The sequence below is a fragment of the Pinus tabuliformis genome, chromosome 2_1 (assembly GCF_031772625.1).
Source record: "Pinus tabuliformis cultivar Carrire ecotype Pingquan chromosome 2_1, CPIR1, whole genome shotgun sequence".
NCBI lineage: Eukaryota > Viridiplantae > Streptophyta > Pinopsida > Pinales > Pinaceae > Pinus > Pinus tabuliformis.
In genome coordinates, this window is record NC_142299.1 from 626,687,969 (window position 1) to 626,709,913 (window position 21,945).

Below are 21,945 nucleotides of genomic sequence, written 5' to 3' on the forward strand. Positions count from 1 at the left end.
ACATATATCCAATATTAGAAGAAAGATCATCAGAAAGAGGAAATGCGACGGTAGTTAACAAAAAAATTGTACCTCCGTAGGCTCGTCCCTAATAGCCTTCAAGTCTGACATTAGCCAAAGCTGTGCAAAGGATGACATTCTCAAAGCCAGAACTAGGGCTAGGTTTACACCTCCCCGTCGAGCATCGAAAGACCACCAATTTGGATAACACCAGCAGGTTGAGAGGTTATCAAATGTCATTCAATTGAAACTGTATTAGTCCAACGGTACACTATTGTCCAATCGTCTAACACTCGATCTGACGGTGTAGAGCAATGCAGAATGGCAATTAGGGAAGTTCTTCTTAGAGAAATGCCTTAGGACATAAATATAATTATATAATTTTCATAATATTAACATTTTTAATATTTAAATTAATTTTTCATATATATATTTCAAATATTAAAACAATTAAATTGTTCTATCAAATTTCTACAAAAATCGACATACACATCAAAATGAAAACATAACATGAAGCATAAAATGCCGTAGGTATGAATGATTCAGCATTAAATTATTCTCCAGAAATGTAAAATAGCGTGAAGAATGATTTTATTGATGATACAGTTCAACGACTCCGCTGGCCAGCTTTTTCACTTAGCTTCACGTGAACTACACTTCTGTTTTGATCTTTATGTAACTCGACAGTGTCGACACCAAACTTCAACAACTTTAGCATTTTTAAGAACTCTTTTTCTAACAACTTCAATAACTTAACGTAAACCAATCATTAATTCGTAATCTACCTGTATATAAATATTAGATCTGTGCACTTCTGTAATCCATCCATGTCTATTTTATTTCCTTCCTCTTAATTTAGTCAGTCGGGATTGGTACATGCTCTCTGGTGTTTCAGGCTGAGGTCGAAACAGCGCAGTATAAAACTAACAGGATGATATCTGTTGTGGTATTGAATTACCCGGTGGGTAACAGAATATGTATGTAATGGAGGCGTTTAATCAAATATGTCTATGCATGCGCATAATTTTCTAGCAAGGTTTCTTTGGATGTTCGGATGCCTGAACTTGTCGACTGACATAGTCTCGGTCGGCTACACACTCAGAGAATCTCTCAGTGTGTAGCTTGGGCGAGGCTATATCAGTCAACAACTTCAGGTATACGACCATCCAAACAAACCTCGCTGTAAATTAAGCGTGTGCAAACACAATTTGATTAATAAACGCCTCTATTCCAGATAGATTCAGTTACCCATTGGGCACATCCAGAGCAGTCATCAATCCTGATATTTTTATACTGCACCGTTTCGACTTCAGGGGAAACTCGTATGAAAAAAGGGCAATAAAGCCATTATAACACTACATGTACGCACTAATACGAGGAGACATTCTTATAGCCTCAACGTACATTAAAGCCCAATGTAATGCTCCATGCATGCACTGGTACGTTTCAAAGTCGGAGTGGATCAGACTGATGCCGATGCACTTCATTCTTGGTAAATGTCACAGCAGTAACATACGCCAGTTTATTGCGTATGTATCTCTGTATTGGCCTGTTATATCTAACCCTTCATGTGAGAGATGAGCGTTTATACTCGTAGTTTCAGCTTTTCAGGCACCGAGTGCTCCACTTCAGCAAAAAGTGGGCAGATTGGACTTGAATTTATAGCCCAATTCCCCAATCGTTCAGTGGGAATCAAGCACATAGATTCAGCACCAAGACTCAACAATGGATTCGTTGGTTCCGTGCGCAGAGTTCGTGGATTGAACCTACTTTATGCGCAACGTTGATCATCTATAGAAAGTTGTGAACCGCTTATCCTTTGCCAGACCCCATGGCTAGACTCCCATTCTTGTAGGTATGCTGCCACGATTTTTTTTCTATTTGTACTATTCTCCATTAACAATGTTCAATTGTGCTTAATTTCAATTTTAAGTCCTGGTGGAACTGAAATATTTGATCTGCTTTCATTGAGAAGAATGGTGGAATATGAATCCCATCGATGTTCTGAACCAAGCAGCTCGAACAGAAATTGCCCGTAATGTTTTAGATGCCCTTAATAGTCCATTTTTAGCAAACCTTTTCTGACAACTCTCGTTTTCATTTTGTCACTTGAATTGAATTGTTAATTCAATTGTTACGTTAACAGGTTTTTATTTTGGGATGAACCATCACGCTTCAATGGAATCTGTAATTTCCACTCTAGAGATCTTACTTAATTATTTGGAAAATTTATTAATACCGGCCAGTTTAACTGTTTGGAAAATTTACTAACACCAGTCAGTTTTGATGTAACAACAAATCTTTTAATGATATAAGAGCTTGGACCCAGGTTCTATTCTTACTAGCTATGCCTTGGGGGCCTTGAAGGAATCACCAGACCTCTATGGAATCATAATTTCCACTTTGGAGATCCTAGTCACTGGTTTGGAAAGTTTACCAATACCTGGCCTCTTCATAGTGTTTTGGTGTAACTGCAAAGTTTTTGGAGTAATGACAAACCTCTTCACGGTGTTTTGGTGTAACCACACATCTCTTAGTTACTGGTTTGGAAAGTTTACCAACACGTGGGCTTTTCATGGTGTTTTCATGTAACCACAAAGCTTTTGGTGTAATGGAAAACCTCTTCACGGTGTTTTGGTGTAACCACACATCTCTTCATGGTATCATAGCCTCATCCATGGATCTAGGTTCTTCCCATCATAGCCTTGACCCAAGTTTGATTCCTCGAGCCACATTTAGGGCCATAATTTCAACCTTGGAAATCCAGGTTTGAGAAGTGTGTGGGGTGTGAAGAATCATCGCACCTCAATAAAATCCATATTTTTGAGGTGTGAAAAATCACCCCAGCTCAATGGAATCCATAACTTCCACCTTGGAAATCTAGATTTGGTGTAACTTGATATCATTTATAGAAATGATATCATCCATGGAATCCATAATTTCTACATAACAATCCTACTTACTACTTACTGTTTTAAAAAGTAACCTCTTCATTTTTGAGTTTCTGAACTTCTCGTAACATGTCCATAGAGAACATTCTCCTGGTTTTATTCTGATCATCGACTAATTTGTTAGCTTGAGATGCTGGACTTTTGTTAAGGTTTCTATCCACATTCTATAAGGTTTATTTTTTCTTATTTCGGTAAAATGGAACCAAACCACCTTTTTGTACAAATTTGCAGGGGACAAAAACATTTAAGGTGCTCGGGATAACTCGGGGCGCAGTAGCCACTATGCTTGTATAAGCTGGAGCTATGGACCTTTGAAAGTGAAACTTTTCTCGAGCCAGCAATCCTGGATTCGGTAATTCATGCACTGGGCACTTTTTAGCTTGTCTTTTGGGCTGTCCACCTTTCGCTATACGATAAACATGTGCCAAATAACTTTTTAGCCGGGCTACGAAATTGAAATCAGCTTCTTCAGCCATTTATAACTAGAATAGTGAACCTAAACTGTCATTTTCAAGTGTAACATATTGCTATAAATCATTTTTTCCAGAGGAAAAAGACCTTACTTGGTATTAAATAAGAAAGTAGTATTATATGTCCTGTTACATTTTCCTACCTTTTTTTAAAAAAACCATACAGAATTCTCTCATAAAAATTTCAGAAAATTCTGTGCTCGTTCTAAATTTTCTTCAAAATTCAAATTCTATACTCTGACAACATGCATACTTTTGATTACACAGAAAAAAAAAAAAGAATTCTGTAGCTGTCTATCGACTGGAAAAATTTCTAATACATAAAGTATCCTTCCTTCTTCCTGTTAGATGGTGTTTCGTGAACATGATCATACAGTATCCTAATACTGACATACTACACTGTCGGCTGTAGCGCTGTCTCTATCTTATATTTTTTCAGTTTCTTATACATAGACTTATCAGGTATATCTGAACCACCTGTTATTTTTTTTTGTTGTTACAGGGTACCTGCAACTTCAGCCTGATTTATATGATACAGACAGTGCCAAAATAGCTTATGTGTATAAACCATAGTTAACATTTGTATATTTACTCTGATATCAATACAATTGTGCTTTCTTCCTTACTGGAAAAAGAAATTATCCTTCCTTCTTGACACATATTGCTGCAAATGATACGTTCAATTTTTTAAAGAAAATACGCTCCTCGAGGAAGTTCCGGACCCACTATCTCGAACGAGAATGTTTGGGATCGGCCATTAATGCGAGGTCACCATTGCATTCATAGTTAGCCACCACCACCCAGTACTAACGGAGAAAATCGTCACATATGACCCGTTAAAATTCTGCTTTGTTATTGGAAAAAGTAAATGCGGAAACAATGCCGTATTTAAGATATAGATATTTGTGTGGATGATTCTTATGAAGTTGTTTTTAGTGAGATTTTTTAGAAAAATAATTTTGGGTTTTTTTAGTCTATTTATTGAAATCATAATTTTATGGTTAATCTATAGATGCTGGAAGTGTCTTATAAATTTTTAGGATGTTAAATCCATATTTATATTTTAAAAATCAATTTAAATAACATAAATTAGGTTTACGCAGTGCATTATAATAGATATTATTTTGGGATTCAACTGCGTTAAGTCATTCACGTATCACTTCCGGGGTTTGCACCGAATAACTAGGTCTTCCCGGGAGGTCACCCATCCCAAATTGCCTCTGGCTCAAGCACACTTAACTGTGAAGTTTTACCCACAATCAAACCCACTTAGGTTACAATGAGTACTAAGTGAACTGTTCAAAAATCATGAGAAATTAGTTAGTTACGAGTACCTCTCATGGAAATAGTCATACATGAATAACTTACTTAACCCAGTTGAATCCCAAAATAATATCTAATATTCCAAATATATGAAAATATATTATATAAAATGTAATTGGAAAGTTCAAAGATAATCGATACTAATTTAGAGTGGTCAGCTCCTTACTGACCGACTTTTTTTATATGTTTGACCGTTTAATACAATATTAGTAATATTTTTTTTTTGCCAAATCGGTTGTTATTGGCTGACGTATTTTAACACATCAACCATTTAATTGCAATATTTCAACATTGGTAGAGGTTCCCTAGCTATTTTGTTACGAGTGAGTTTTTTTAATGTAATAGTTTAATTAACGGGTTTGTAACTTTTGTTGTTAAAATTGAATTTTTAAATATATAAATATTTAAAATATTAAAATTGGTAAATTATACAAATAATTTAAAAAAATTATAATTTCTAACAAATAAAAAATAATAAAAAACAAAAATATAAAAAAATTATAATTTCTAATAAATCAAAGATATATAAAAAATAATAAAAAACTAAAAACTAAAATAACTTTTTACTATTTAATACAATTTCATTTCGTTCTAAAATAATTTAGCTTTACCACCATTTTCTTAATAATTATCCTTATCAACTATATATTTCTAATACATAGCTCCATACTGTTTTATCTGTGTAGGAAAATAATATTTCACTATCTTCTTACACATTTCCATTTTTATTTTTATTTTTTTTAAATCATATTTGAAATTTTATATTCATAGCTCGCATAAACTCATTAATACCAACACTGTTATCAAACTATAATATCACGGTTGGGGAAGGTGTCAAAATTGTAGCTGGAGTCAAATTTCAGCCTATGCATCGGGTTTCAACTTCAATGGTTTCAACTTTCATTACAATAATCAATTTTCAGAAGTGTCGTTTAAACATGTTGGAATTTCAATTTCTATTTATTTTTACATTATCATTTAGAATCTTCTTATATTTTATATATATAATTATAATTTTTTCCAATAGTATTAATATTAATTATTAAAATTTTAAATCAAAATGTTTTTGTATTATTTTTATAGTTATTATAACTTTTTTAAAATTAATTATAATTTTTTTCCAATATTATTAATATTAATTATTAAAATTTTAAAACAGAGTATATTAAATTTTTAAAACGGAGTCAAATATAATGGGAAAAAAAAATAAAACTAAAATTTATGTATCTATTTATAAATATAATTTTAATAATAAAAATTACAAATTTTTATTTTTATATTATAATAAATTAACACTAAATTTTAAATGGTTTCAACAACTTAAAAGCCTAAAAACCATGGTAAATAATAACTATACAACAATGAAAATTATTCACGTCAATTAATATATAATGAACCTCCATATATTTTCTCTGAAAAATGAACCTCCATATTTATATTTTACAAGAGTAAAGGGGCTTTCCATATTCAATATGTTATAATACATCTTGTAACCAGAGTTGCATGTAATGATAGTCCTTGTCGAGTCTCAAATGAAAACTCTAATGTAATTTCAACACTACAGTGGTAGTCACACAGCTCTCTGAATTTTATAATCTTTTTCATGCACAAACTTAGATAAGTTTATAAAGGTTTACTAGATTTATGGATAGACTAGAAAAGAAGTTCTAAAATATGCAATAACAACACAACCTTCACTGCATAAAATTGAGTTAAATGTTCATAAAATGATATCAATATTTTCATAAGGTTCCGTAAGAAGTGATCATGTCATTAGAGTGGATTAACTATAATGCATACCGAGGACATTGTAACTTGATATCCTTGTTATTGAGAACTTCATGTGTAGAGGAAGGATGCTTCAATCTTTATATTTACAACTGATATTACAACATGGACCTTAGAGCTAATAGAAATACATGGTATCAAGAAACCCTGGCAGCAATGACTTTTTGAACTATAAGGGCATATATAATTTCTTCCAAGGTCTTATGCTTCTCTGCAGCATGTAACTCTGCAATCCTCTTAAACTCATGAAAAGAAAACCATAGGAAGTCAATTTTCTCTATAAAAAGGAAAAATAAAATTGAACTTTCTATTAAAGAAGACAACTCTTTGAGACACAACAATTCGAACTATAATCCATTCAAATAACCTATATAATATAAGCTTTGTGGCAGTCAATGAAGGTGGCTCATCTTAGGTAGCTTGTTGGAATTCAGTTGCATAATTTCACTAGCTACATCAAGAGTCATCACTAAATTGGTAGTCTCTAAATTTCATGAACGTTAAAGTACGATGTTGATCCTTTTTATTGTCTTGTTCTAGTGAAATATGGTACCAATCATGTTCTTGTGGTTGATTTCTTTATTGGTCTTTTATCTACTTGATTTTTCTATCGGTAGTTGATTGGTTTATGGTTGGTATATATATATATATGTGTGTGTGTGTGTGTGTGTGTGTGGTTGATTCATATCTGCAAGTCATCATAAATTATAAAAATGGGAAAGATATGCCCTTCACTACTAGAGGAGTTAATGTCATTGGTATTATGACCATGGACTATGTTACCACCATATTACTTTACTACGAGAAGTGTTTCTCTAACTAACTACAAGAGAACTGCCACTTTTTAATATGGAGATGTAGTTTAGATATGGATATATTTTTCTCTTATGTCTTATGAAATTCGATGCATCCCCCCCCACCCCCTTCATCTTATTCAATTGATAATTTCTTCCAAGGTATTAAGTCTCTCTGCAACCTGCAATTATGGAATCTTCCTAAAATCATGAATAGAAAACCATATCAAGTCAATTTTCTTTATAACAAAGAAAAATAAAATTGAAGTTGCTATTGAAGAAGACAATCACTTTGATATATAGTAATTCGGACATTAATCCATTCAACTAATATGTACATTAGAATATTTGTGGCATTCAATGAAGGTGGCTCCTATTTGGAAGCTTGTTGGAATTCAACTGCATAGTTTCACCAGCTACATCAAGAGTCACCATTGAACTGCTCTATGTTATCCTGCATACTTTTCCTTACCATTGTTGCTCAACATATATTTACTTTTCCTTTGCTCTGCTTGAATCAATTTAGATATAGATATATTCACTTCTGTATTATATTCTTCCACTATCATGTTACCAGTGTTGTATATTCCTTTGATGTGGAAAGCCATACAATTGTTAACTCTTAAGTGAAGTACTATTTCATTTTCATTTGATAAAATTTAATTGCAATTTTCTTTTGGTCTTAAGCAAGAGTTAAGGATACAAAGGTAATGATACTCTTATTTTATCTAGTATGATTCCATTTCCATAGATTAACATTCGAAGGAATTCAAATGTCAAGCCATTAGATTTTCACTAATTTAAATTTTGCAACACTTTGTTGGAAATCATTGCTATAATAAACAACGAATAAAAATATTCTTATAACACTTAATAAGGGAGTCAAGTCCTTTAATTTAAGAAAAGAAATAAAATCTAGAACTCTAGCCATAGTACCAGTCAAAGATAATTGTCCCAGAAAGTATGAATACAAAATATAATAGGCAAGAAAGTTAACCACATGCATAGATATATATATTGGACAAGGAAGAAAGCACAAAAAACAGATACAAAAGTGTGTTGTTTTGAAAAGCCTGAGTACTCATATATTCTTTTCATTGACGAGTTGAGAAGAGGTTATCTAGGGTGAGCCGGACAAGGGAGGGGGCTTGTGTCTTAATCATATAATATTTTTATTGATGGGTTGAGAAGGGTTCATCTAGGGTGAACTAATATAGGGGAGGGGGCTTGTGTTTAACCTTCATGGGGGTTCCTTGTTTTTCCTCTTAGAGGAACCTAGGTTTTCATCATTTCATCCAATAATCGAGCATATACATACTCCTTACTCACAATGATTTAATTCGCAATCAAGTAAGGAAGTTAAAAAGCTTCGGTGTGTAAGGGATTTACTATTTATCCATAGTCATTTATGTCCCTTGGTATCAACCAACTATGTATTGATTCTTCGCTTGTGCCATTATGGAAAATAACAAAATAAATAACAAAGTGATACTACATATTTGTGTTAAATTAAAAAAACTTATATTTCCATCATTTCTTTACCATTTGGGCTAAGAAATCTAGTGTCTAAACCATTGTGTTTAGGAAATTTGAAGAGGGCGGAGCGCGTGGGGGGGCAGGGTGTTGAATCAATGTTGCACTTTTTGTTACAACTTAGCTTCAAAGACATTAACCAATAACATTACATCAAAGGAGCACAAGATATATATGAAAACATTTATTTATAATGCAAGGGAAGCTACAACATCTGGCTTACTAGCTACAACCCCAAATTGACTAGATCCCAATGGAAGGAGGCGAAAACCTCCTGAAGGAAGCTACAACTTCCTTTCCTAGCACCATCCTACCACCCTCAACAATAAAATAAATAACAAAACTCTTGGGTTCCCACACCAAGGATAGTGACTTAAATACAAAAATATATAATCACTGTTATCTCTGCCTAAACATATTCAACTTCAAATCTCCTCCAATAAGTATTCCACTTTAAATCTTACGTCTAATGCAAGAAAACTCATACCTTCAATCAACACCTTTACATATGCCTTATAACAAACCTCAAATTTTTAGTAGCTATGATCTCCCTCAGAAATGTTTCCTCAGAAAAGATTGTTGATGTACATCGAAAGGTAACTTAGACCTACTTCAAGACTTCTAGAAGAATAACTTCAAGATTTTCTCCAAATTTCTATAAGAATAACTTCAAGATCTTCTCCATAATTTTACAGTAATAACTACAAGATATTCTCCAAAATTTTAGAAGATTGATGTCAAAAATAAATTCAAAAAGTGTTGTGTCAAAATCTTTTTAAGTGTGCTAAAACGCCTTCCATAGATAGCCTCCCGAATCCAACATCTCCTCACGTTCGGTTCATGAGATACGAACCCTAGGAATGCTTATTTTATTCCCTTGTTTCAATAAATATAAATTTTCCTTGAGTGGATTGCTAAAATTCCTCTCCCTCATGCCTATATATAGCGCATTCAAGGTCTTCACTAAGTCAACTTATCCATTAGCTAGGCCAACTTGTCCACTAGCCAGACTAGCTTGTGCATCTAGAAAAATATATAGTGAATATTCAAAAATTCATTGCTCATCAATTGTGAGGAATTAGAGGGAGTTTGATATATTGTTGGAAATGCCTCAAAATAGGTTTTACAACGACGTATGTTATACTTCCATTTTAGATAGGTTAATGGAATAAAAATGCATTTAAGATAGGGTATCCAAATGGAGCATTAAAAATCCAAAAATCATTTCTCTTCAACCATGAAGAGTTAGATGGAGTGTTATATACGAAAAGGTCTTGATGAGGATTGCATGATGATATATTCCTTGAATTTTCATTGTATTTTAGTACCTATTCCTTGATTTTATTTTGACTGTTATTTTTTCATTTCAGGGCTTAAACCCTTTTTCTCTTTGGGGCTTCTTGAACTATTATCACATGATTTGATCATACCAAAGCTAGGGAATCATCCCTAATATTAGGGATTTTACATCAATAATAAAATCTCTTAATAATGACCCATTCATCCTTTGAGAGAAATGACATTTTTCAACCAAAAATCTCCCCCTTCATCATTGATGTCAATACTATTAGTTTTACATTTGAGGGATTAAACCCTTTTTCTGTTTAGGAATTCTTAAACTATTATCACATGATTTGATAATCCTAAAGTTAGGGCATCATCGCTAATATTTTGGGTTTGACATTAATGACAACATTACTCAACAATCAACCATTCACCCTTTGACATCAATGACAATGTCCATCCAATAATCTCCTGCTTTGTCATTGATGCCAGTACTCATGCTCACCCTATCATCATGCTCTCCTTGTATCCATGCTTCACATCCTTTGTCTCCATGATACACTTCTTTTTTTATCCCCCTTTGACATTAATGGTAAAGGGTGTGTTGCTTTTGTGGGCCTACTCCCCCTCATGAGATTTCTTCTTCTTTCTCGACATATTTTCTTCTCCAAACCTTAGTGGGTTTCCTTTCTTGCCAAATCTTCTTAGGAATCAAATTCATGTCACATATTTACTCTTGATAAATATTTCCAAGGTTATTCCATTTAAATAATTTTGTGTTGTGCCTAAATGATGGAGCAAATGTTGTGTACCTTTCGATGGAGAATCCATTAGGGTTTGTAACTTGCCTACTTGTAAAGATGCTTCTAGTTTTGTTTTATATCCTTTGTAGTTAATATTTCTATGAGATTTTCAATCCCTAGCTTTATGATTGAAATTTGCACATGAATAAAAGCAACAAAGAAATATACTTTGGCACCTTGGTGAGTTGGATTTCCATGACAATTTTCTCATATTGTTTTGCCTTAGAGGAGGTTCAGCCTTCTTCTTCTCTTTTTGATAAGGAATATTCATGAGAACATTAAAATATCTTGTTGAATTTCAAACTTCATTCTTCTTAACATTATTGTGTTTCCTTTTGAGGAAAATATTATGCTTTTAATTTTTTCAGTAAATTTCTCCTTTGGGGACTTAGTGCTTGCATCTTCTTTGCATGGAGGTTCACCTAGAATTGATTTGTTGCAGCTAACAATGTTATCCAACACTAGCAAGTTATTTAAAGTCTTATTGAGCTTATCAAATTCAACCATTAATGATACAAATTCTTCCTCCTACTTCTTGCCATTTTCTTCCTTCCTTTTTAGTTGACATTTGGTCACTTCTTTAATTTTTCTTTCTTCTTCAAGTTGTGTCTTCAACGAGAAAATTTCTCATTTAAACGTTCTCTCTTGTTTATCAAATCTAGTTTGTAGCTTGGCTAAGTTATTGGATTTTTATTTAATATGACTTTTCAATATTTATTCTCTCGTTTTTTCTCCTTGTACCTCAATATTTAAGTGGGTAGCATTCTTTTCAACTTGTCTTGCATAAAGCTCTTCTATTATTTCCCAAAGCTCTTTAGTTGAGGAGCATTGTCCCACCTTGTCTTTTACAATATATGATAAGCCTCTTAGAATGACATCCATTTCTCTTGCATAAAACTCTTTTGAATTCCTTTTGGTTGTATCTTTGGTAACAACTATGAAACATATACAATATAGGGCTTTCAAACAGCTCTACATAGGTACGCTCCATAATTCATAGTTTGTTCCATCAAACACGAGAGGTGGAAACATGAAAACTAAGTCAACTTGATCTTCATTAATGACTTTGATATGATTTGGAATCATTGCAATGAAGGAGACTTATTTTCCCTCTCCCTTTGATAACTCCGAGGCTAGCCTTTTTCCCTTTCCCATTTTGTTCCCAAGATCTTCCTTCCATTTGTTAGATTGTGATGAACCTACTCTGATAACAATTGTTGGGAATACTGAGAATGGGGGTAAATCAATATTTCACTTTTTCTTACGATTCCATATCAAAACCATTAAGCAATAACATCACATCAAAGAAACGCAAGATATATATGGAACAATTTATTTATATTACATGGGAAGCTTAAAATTTTGGTTTACAAATTGCAACTAGAAGGGTTTCAACTCTAGATTTACCATCTCCCACTAGAAGGAGGCAACAAACTTCTTAAGTAGGCCACAACTTTCTTCCCTAGCACCTCTTTTCCACCCTCAACAATAAAATAAAGAACAAAAATCTTGGGATCCAATACCAATAATAGTGATTTAAATACACCAATATACAATCATTGTTATCTCTTCCTAAACACATTGAACTTCAAATATGCTCCAATAAGTATGCCACAGTAACTATGACCTCCAATGCAACAAAATAGATTCTAATTAATACCTTAAATCAACTACTTTAGATATGATTTAGAACAAATATCATATTGTTCTTTTGGTGCCTTAGATATCCCCCATAAACTTAGCCTTAGAAAATACTATTGATCTTCCTCGAAAGGTAACTCAAATCTTCTTCAAGACTTCTACAATAATAACTTCAAGATCTGTTAAAAAATTTTACAAGATTAAATTTAAGAAAAGCTCCAAACTTTTACAAGAATGATGCAAGAAATACCTTCAAAAAAAATATGCAAAAATCCTTTAAGAATGCTCCAAACTTTCTCCCATAGATAACCTGCCCAATCTAGCCTCTCCTTATGGTTCATGAGGTATGAACCTCATAAACAATTCTTTTCTTTTCTTATTTCAACATATCTAAATTTTCCTTGAGAAAAATTCTAAAGTTCCTCCTCCTCACACCTACATATAGTGCATTTGAGGTCTCGATTAGGCCAACTTGTCCACTCACTAACCCACTTATCCACTGGTTGGATGGGCTTGTGGAGCTAGAAAAATGTATAGTGAATATTCAAAAAATCATTTCTCCTCAACCATGAGGAGCTATAGGTAGTATTAAATACCATTGGAAAGTCCTTTGAATAATATCTCCAGCCATGTATGTTATGCTTCCATTTGAGCTAGGTAAATGGATTAAAAATTAATTCAAAGATAGGGTATCCAAATGGAGCATTAAAAATCCAAGAAAAAACCATTTATCTTCAATTGTGAGCAGTTAGAGGGAGTTCAATTTACCATTGGAAATTCCTTATTGAGTGCTACATGTTGAGATAGTCTTTCCTTGAATTTTCTTTGGCTTTGACCACCTTTTCCTTGATTTTCCTTTGACTGTCAATTTTGCATTTGAGTGATTAAACTCTTTTTCTCTTTAGCACTTCTTGAACTATTATCACATGCTTTGATCATCCTAAATATGAAATCATTCCTAATATTAGGGATTCAAAATCAATTACAACAATACTCAATAATGACCCATTCAACCTTTGACATCAATGATAAATTTCATCCAATAATCTCCCCCTTTGTCATCAATGACAATAATGTCAATTTTGCATTTTAGGGCTTAACCCTTTTTATGCTTTAGGGCTTCTTGAACTATTATCACATGCTTCAATCATCGCAAGGTTAGGGAATCATTCCTAATATTAGGGATTTCACATCAATGATAAAATTACTCGACAATGACACATTCACCCTTTGACATCATTGAAAAATTTCATCCAACATTGTGTTCAAGTTTATGTTGAGAAATCTAGTGTCAAAAAGAAGAGGAATGCAAGATTAGGAACTCAAATGAAGTTTCCAACTAAATGCCTTCTAGTTAAAAAATAGTTATAAGGTGATGAACTTGTAAGGATACAAATTCATAAGTATGTTCTCTCAAGTTATGTCAAAGTTATGACCCTAGGATGTTGTCGGTCCAACTTACCCCAACATGACACAAAATTGTTGGCATTTCATCTCCTAGGGTTAGGGTTTCACACTTCTTATTTATGATAAAAGGGCCTCTAAGCCTTATTGTAACATAGTTTAGAAGAAATGTAGCTATCACATCTCTTCTCAGAGATAAGCTACCATCGCCTGAGCTAGTTTTTTCTATTTTGCATGGAAACAATTTTTAGTACTTGTTATTGATTAATTAAAGTTATGTTCTTTCGTCGTATCTTTGTGCTCTATTCAAATTCATATTTTATTTCATTCCTTCTTAAATTCAAATCATGAGCATGAAATGTTCACCACTTAAATTTAAAATTTAAAATTTATTCTCACCATTAATTAATTATTTCTACATAATGATAATGTGGTTTGTTGTGTACATACATTTTCAATATATGAACATCTCTAGTATTAGTCCCTACCTTGCCAGGGACTATAACATCCACCTCACTATCAAAGTGCATTGAATTTGCATTATTTTGTTGTGATTTTACAATTTGAACCAAAGTTTTTTGAAAATTCTTAATATTTATATTTTCCCATAAATTCAAAACTATTTTTCTAATTTTCTAGAAATATTATTTTTAATCTTTAATTGGTTGAGAAATCCTTGATGGGACATAATTCCCCTAATGGAGGGTGTTTTTTTCAGTATTTTTCAGTGCTTGGTAATTCATTTAAAAAAACTAATTTTTTAAGTGGTCATTCCATTGGTGGGTGCTCTGGCACTAACATAGTTATGCTACTTCTCTTCCCATTGATTATATAACTAACACATAATTCCTTTACATAGGGTGAACTAATATCCTATGTTTCATTGTGCAGATCTTTCCTTGCACATAGCTTTCAATGCGTGGGGGAAGTTTCCTCCGCACAATGAAATATCAACACTTTGAGGTGAGTTAAGAATCATTTTAATCTCTTATTCAGTGAGCTAAAAATCATTTTGATCCTGAAATAACATCCATAAATTTTTGTGGAGAAAAATTGGGATTGCCAAATTATAGGTATCACCAATAATTTTTCTTACTGAAAGATACTTTGGCCAAATCTATGATAGCCAAAATTTTTAGGTGCTTACTTTGGTATAAGGCCCTAGCAGTGAGTAATTTGTTTATTTTCCATAAGCTCCCAAAAACCAAGGCGAGACCAACTCAATGTGGGAATTTACAAGGTAAGTTCCTCAGACAAAACACCAAAGGACATCGCTCACAAACAAATCACAGATCAATACACTAGTATTCCCGACGTGGTTAAAACCCTCTAAGAGGGAAACAGTCCACAGCCTGAGCCAACACGACCACTTTAGGCAATTTATTAATGAAAGAATGAAAATTTACATAAGCTTGTCTCATGAACGGTTACCATACAAATGACCCTCCATGCTCTTTAAATAGAGATCATGGACTAATTGGATGTTAAGCCATGGATCAAGTGTCGGTAATACTGAGGAGAGAATGAACCATCGGATCACTTCATGTCTAGAACATATCATGACCATCGGATTGTAAGTTACAAAAGTACATAGTAAAGAAACACACTTTACCTAACTCTACACTAGACAAATTTATACTTAACTATTTCCTATGTGTCGAAATACCCTAACACCCCCCCTTAAGAACAACTTGGGATAGGATTGAAGGATGTACAAATATGGAACAATAGGAGAAGGAAGGAGGCATTAGAGCCTATCCGCCCTTAGTGACAACTTCCTGAACTCCAACCATAAATTGAAGTTTAGTAAAATTTGCCTCTGTGAGATCCTTTGTAAAGATGTTTGCAAGTTGATCATATGTTGAACAATATTACACTTCAAGAACATGGTCATGAATGAGATTTATGATGAAGTGCATGTGCAGTTCAATGTGTTTGTTGCACTGATGTTGGACTGGATCTTTGCATAGTTTAATGGCACTTTGATTATCACACCAAAGTGTAGTCGAATGCTGCTTCTGAAAGCCAAACTCTGACAGGATCTGACGAAGCCACAGGGCTTCCTTACTAGCTTTTATGGCACCACGATACTCTACTTCTACTGAAGAAAGAGAAATGGCACTTTACTTCTTTCAAGCCCATGTAATAGGTCCTGAACCAAGAGTGAACACATAACTTGCAATGGACTTTCGAACATTAGGGTCACCAGCCCAATCATAATTAGTGAAACTAACCAATAGAGGAGATTCTTATGCACTGTAATGAATCCCAAACTGAACTATACCTCGAACATAACGAAGTATTCTTTTAGCTACTTTCCAATGACTTTCATGTGGGTTTTGCATAAACCGAGCAATAAGTCCAACAACAAAGGAAATGTCAGGACGAGTATGGGTCAGATACAAAATCTTTCCTACAAGTTGATAGTATAAGGTAGCATCAACTTCGAGGGAAGTACAAGTGATTGAAAGTTTGGCTCCAGACTGAAAGGGAGAAGGGGTTGGCTTACAGTCTTCCATGTGAAAGTGGCGTAGAGGATCATAGGCATACTTGGATTGGGAAAGGGAAATACCTTCCTTGGATTGCAAGACTTTAAGGCCAAGAAAATACAGCAAGTGTCCTAACTCTGTCATTTCAAACTTCCTTTTAAGCTTGGACTTCACATGGTTTATAAGGTTGGTATCTCTACTAGTAAGGATAAGATCATCAACGTAAAGAACAAGAATGATAATGGACTTGCCCACTTTCTTGGTGTAGACAGTATTGTGAGAATGCCACCTAGAAAACCCAATTTCTAAAAGAAAGCTATCCATTTTGGCATACCAAGCCCAAGGGGCTTGCTTGAGACCATAAAGGAAATGCCTAAGCCGACATACAAGGCTGGAGTCTGTTTTTATAAAGCCAATAGGTTGTTCCATATAGATTTGTTCATGCAAGTCCCCATACAAGAAGGTAGATTTAACATCCATCTGATGGACTTCCCATTTGAAAGAGGCAGCAAGGGAAAGAACAAGCCGGATAGAGTTCATTTTGGTAACAGGGGAGAAGGTTTCAATATAGTAAATGCCTTCAACATGTGAAAAACCCTTAGCAACAAGACGAGCTTTATGTTTATCAACTTTTCCATCTGGTCCATACTTGGTTCTGTAAACCCATTTGCATCTAATAATTTTTCGTCCCTTTGGAAGAGGAACAAGATCCCATGTATCATTTTCCAATAATGAACGATATTCTTTATTCATAGTTGCTTCCTAATATGGATGGCCTGAAGCTTCTGCAAAGGTGTCAGGATCATAATTCATTGAAGCTTGAGCCAGTAAAGAAGAGGCTCTATTGAATTGAGAACGTGTACGCCACTGATCTCTAGGATCACTCACAAGAGCACCTGCTCCATCCCGAGTAGCACAGACCCATTTTGGAAGTTGAGGAGCTGAAGGAGGATCTTGAGAAGGTGGGGGAGGGTTGTCATCCTCACTGTAATCATGTGAAGAAGAAATATTTTCAGAAGTAGAAGGGCTAGAGAGAGGTCACACATCTATCGAACTAGGCTCATAGGCCGATATATTTTCAGCAAACTTTACATCTCTTCTAATTATAACATTTTTGGACTTAAGTGGAATAAGTATATATCCTTTAACATCTTCAGAATATCCAACAAAAATACATTTTTCACTCTTAGGTTCTAAAGCTTTATGTTTCTCATCTGAAATATGGGCTAATGCTTCACTTCCAAAAACACGAAAGTGACTTAAATCTAGTTTAATTGAGCTTGATGATTCTTCTAAAGTGATATTCTTTAAAACCTTAGTAGGAGTGCGGTTTACTATGTAATTTGCACAATTAATTGATTTTGCCCAAAAATTAACACTAAGTAATTTAGATTGAAGCATACAATTAGCCATTTTCTTTAAGGTGCAATTCTTCCTTTCAGCTACACCATTTTATTGTGGAGTATATGGAATAGTACGTTTCATTTGAATTCCATTCTCAATGCAAAAGTTGATGAATTTGTTGTTAACATATTTTCCACCATTATCAGATCTTAGCTTAAGAATTTGATGTCTAGATTATTTTTCAATAAAGGCCTTAAAGGCCAAGAACATGTTAAATACTTCACTCTTGAGTTTTAAGAAGTATACCCCAGTGCATTTGGAGAAATCATCAATGAAAGTTAATAAATACTTGTAGCTAGAGAATGAAACAACTGAAAGTGGACCACATAAATCACTATGCACAAGCTGTAAAGGGGCTGAGGTGTGCCTAGAGGCACATTTTTCAAAACTATCCTGATGATGTTTTCTGAGTACACATCTGGAACAAACACCATCTCTTCAAGATAACATTGGAAGACCTATCACCATATTTTCTTTACATAGATTCTGAAGGGATCGATAGTTTAAGTGACCAAATCGCTCATGCAAAAGTTTGCTCACTTCATCATTATGAACAAAAAATACCGAGGGAAGATTTGATGACCCAAATTTGTTAAAATTATACAACCTTGTAGAATCATTAGCAATGCGAGTATCTAAAATCTATCTAGGATCTCTTAGGTCCTTAATTACAACATCATGAGGTGAAAATTCAGCGATTTTACCTTCACTTGAATGAGTTATCTGATGTACAGATAGAAGGTTGTAGGATAAGGTTGGAACACATAATACATCATTAAACTGACCATTGTCTAGATGAACAGTCTAGTCCCTACAACACTAAGAGATCTATCATCACCAACATATATATTTTTGGTGTTACAATCATTTAAAGAAGAAAACATGGCATTGTTTTTGGCCATGTGATAAGAAGCTCCAGAGTCAATGAGCCACTCATGAGAATGAGAAGAAGAAGATACATTTAGTGCATAACCAGATCAAGATGCTTGACAACCACATGCAGAAAGTGTTATTCCTGAAGATGAAGTTGAAGTTGAAGAGTGCTCCAAATGGATGTTATGCTTCTTCATTGCTGCTTCCAAGGCTTCCATCTTCTTAAAGCATTTGGATTCTATGTGGCCATCTCAATTACAAAAGTGGTAATGTCTATCAGTCTTCTTCCGTTTGTTTTTATTTGCCTTATCATTTTGTTGAAATGATTTTTCATTCTGAGACTGAAATTGCTTAGGACCCTTGTTTGTTTTAGGACCATTCTTTTTAGGATATTGCTTCTTATGATTCTTTGAATTTGGTTGTTGCTGGGTAGATAAGGCTTTCTTAGAAGAATTTCCAATATTAAGAAGACCAAGATATAAGAGCTTTTCTTTTTCTCTTATTAAAGAATCACAAAAGGCATCAAAAGAGGGAGACTTGTAGTCTTGTCCTTGAGAAATAAAGGCTTCTCTATTAGAATGGAAGGTGGAAACAAATACAGAGTAGGCTAGTCCCAACCTAGTAAGAATGGAATAGATAAGGTTATCATCTACTTTCTTAACCTTAACACCTTCCAAGAGAAGCCTAAGGGCCTTGAACTTGGACAAAAAATCTTCAATGGAAGAAAAATTATTGGAGTCCAATGTAAGCAACTCATTTTCGAGTTGATGGGCTCTAATTTCATTTTTAATTCCAAAAATTTTAGTGAGTTGTTTGATTGCTTCATTAGAAGTATCAAGTTCTGCTATATGGAATCTAAGGTCTGGAGAAATAGACATCCCTATCAACCCACATGGTTGATCTTTCCTATTTTCCCATTTTGTTGCCTTATCTTCATCTTGAGGTTTGGTTTATTGGCCTAAGGCTATTCTATAAAGACCTTTAGTTCTAAGTAAATCCACAACATAGGACCACCATTGGAAGTAATTGATGCTATCAAAAATAACTTGGCATGGACTTTCCATTTTAATAGAAACTAATGCTGTAGATGCTGAAACTAAGTGTTCTAGTGGAAAGATCTCGAAAAATTAGGCAAATTAATAAAAAAAGGCTTCTGGATGAAGAAGTTATCACTTTCTAAATAAACATTGTTGAAGATGCCGATGAAGTGCGTAAATGTGTGGAAATGAATGATAATGTTATATTAAAAAAAAATCCCCCCCCCCCCCTCCAGACTTAATCTAATTATCTCAATTTAAAAAAAAAATATGTGACTCACTTTTATAAGTAAGTGAAAGTAACTTTTACAATGGTACTTTATGAGCTACCCACTAAGTTGTAACTTAAATAAAAAATAAAGAGACTTTAGAATTATAAGTGACTCACTTTTTATAATGGGTGAGAACACGTTTAGATAAAGTAACTTTAAAATGTAAGTTACATTTGCTTTTTGAAAAAGTAACTCAACAAAAAGAGAGACTTGAACTCAAGACTTCTATTCTCATAAAGTAACCTTGGAGCAAGTGAGCTAGTTTAAAAGGTTAGTAATTTTTGGAAAAGAGGAAGGGGTTTTTTTTAGTCACTAAAGCTTTGAGGTGCATGCTTACTTGAAAATGCTCTTTTTTCCTACAAAACAAAAACCATAAAACGCAACACAGACATACAAGAAAAAGAAAACTTTACAGCTTGAAGTTAACTTTAGTCGAAAACTAAATATTTTCCTCAATATTTCTGATTTTTCAAGATCACACTAAGGCGTGGCGGAAAAGAGCATACGCATGAGAAAAATCCTTCCTTTCTGTTTCTGATTTTCCCAGATCGCACAAACAAGCGGGGAAAAGATCATACACAGAAATGAAAGGTATAGATCCGGTAATAAAAAACAAAGAGCTAAGTGGACTGAAATAAACAAAGAGATGAATAGCTAAAACTACAAATAAAGACTGTATACCTCGAGATCTTAAAAATGACATAGCTAGGGCTACCGGAAACCTTTTCGCGTGAAACGAAAGGGGTTCCTTAATGGAACAGATGCTCCTAACATAATCGAGCAGTCCTCTCGGCCTGAAAGAAATCAGAAATAGTAGATATATGAAACGACAGTCAGATGCAGTTGTACTAGCTTCAGATTTGGATCACCAACGGATGTGGCCCTCAAATAGCTCTAATACCATGTAGGAATTTACAGGGTAAGTTCCTCAGAAAAAACACCAAAGGACAATGCTCATAAATATATCACAGATCAATACATCAGTATTCTTGATGTGGTTAAAACCCTCTAAGAGGGAAACAGTCCACAGCTTGAGCCAACGCGGCCACTTCAGGCAATTTATTAATAGAAGAATAAAAATTTATATAAGCTTGTCTCATGAACGGTTACCCTACAAATGACCCTCCATGCGATTTAAATAGATATCATGGACCAATCGGGTATTAAGCCACGAATTAAGTGTCGATAATACCGAGGAGAGAATGAACTATCAGATCACTTCATGTCTAGAAAATATCATGACCATTGAATTTTAAGTTATGAAAGTACATAGTAAAGAAACACACTTTACCTAACTCTACACTAGACCAAGTTATACTAAGCTATTTCCTATGTGTCGTAATATCCTAACACTCAATAGAGTAGTGCATGGTCTGTGTTCCCCCGACTCCTTCAACTTCGAATATCCAAGTAGAAACTAGTTCAGTAAAGGACTTCGCGGTCTTCATGCCCCTCGCTCCTTCAGCACCCTCCAACCATCAATAATAGATACTTGGCATAGTGGGATTGTATATTTGATTATTTGAATAGTTGATCATGTGCCAAGAGTGTCATTGATATGCATTTCCATGATAGAAGGCATTCCCAAAGTCATTGAGATTGTGTTTAGTTTTCAAAAAGCTTACAACGAAAAAATTTAATACAAATGTTACTTCTTTAATCCTTTGGTAAATGATGCTTGTTTTATCGTAGTAAGTCATGGTTCCTTTAATAGATAAATCCTCATTTTTATCACATCAGTTGGTAACATATCATTTAACACATTTTCTTATGATTCATGCCATTGTAATGTTTTACATAAATACCCATACATTTCAATGTATAACATCACAATGAATTCCATTCATATTTTTTTTTTTAAGATCAATGTTGTAACCAT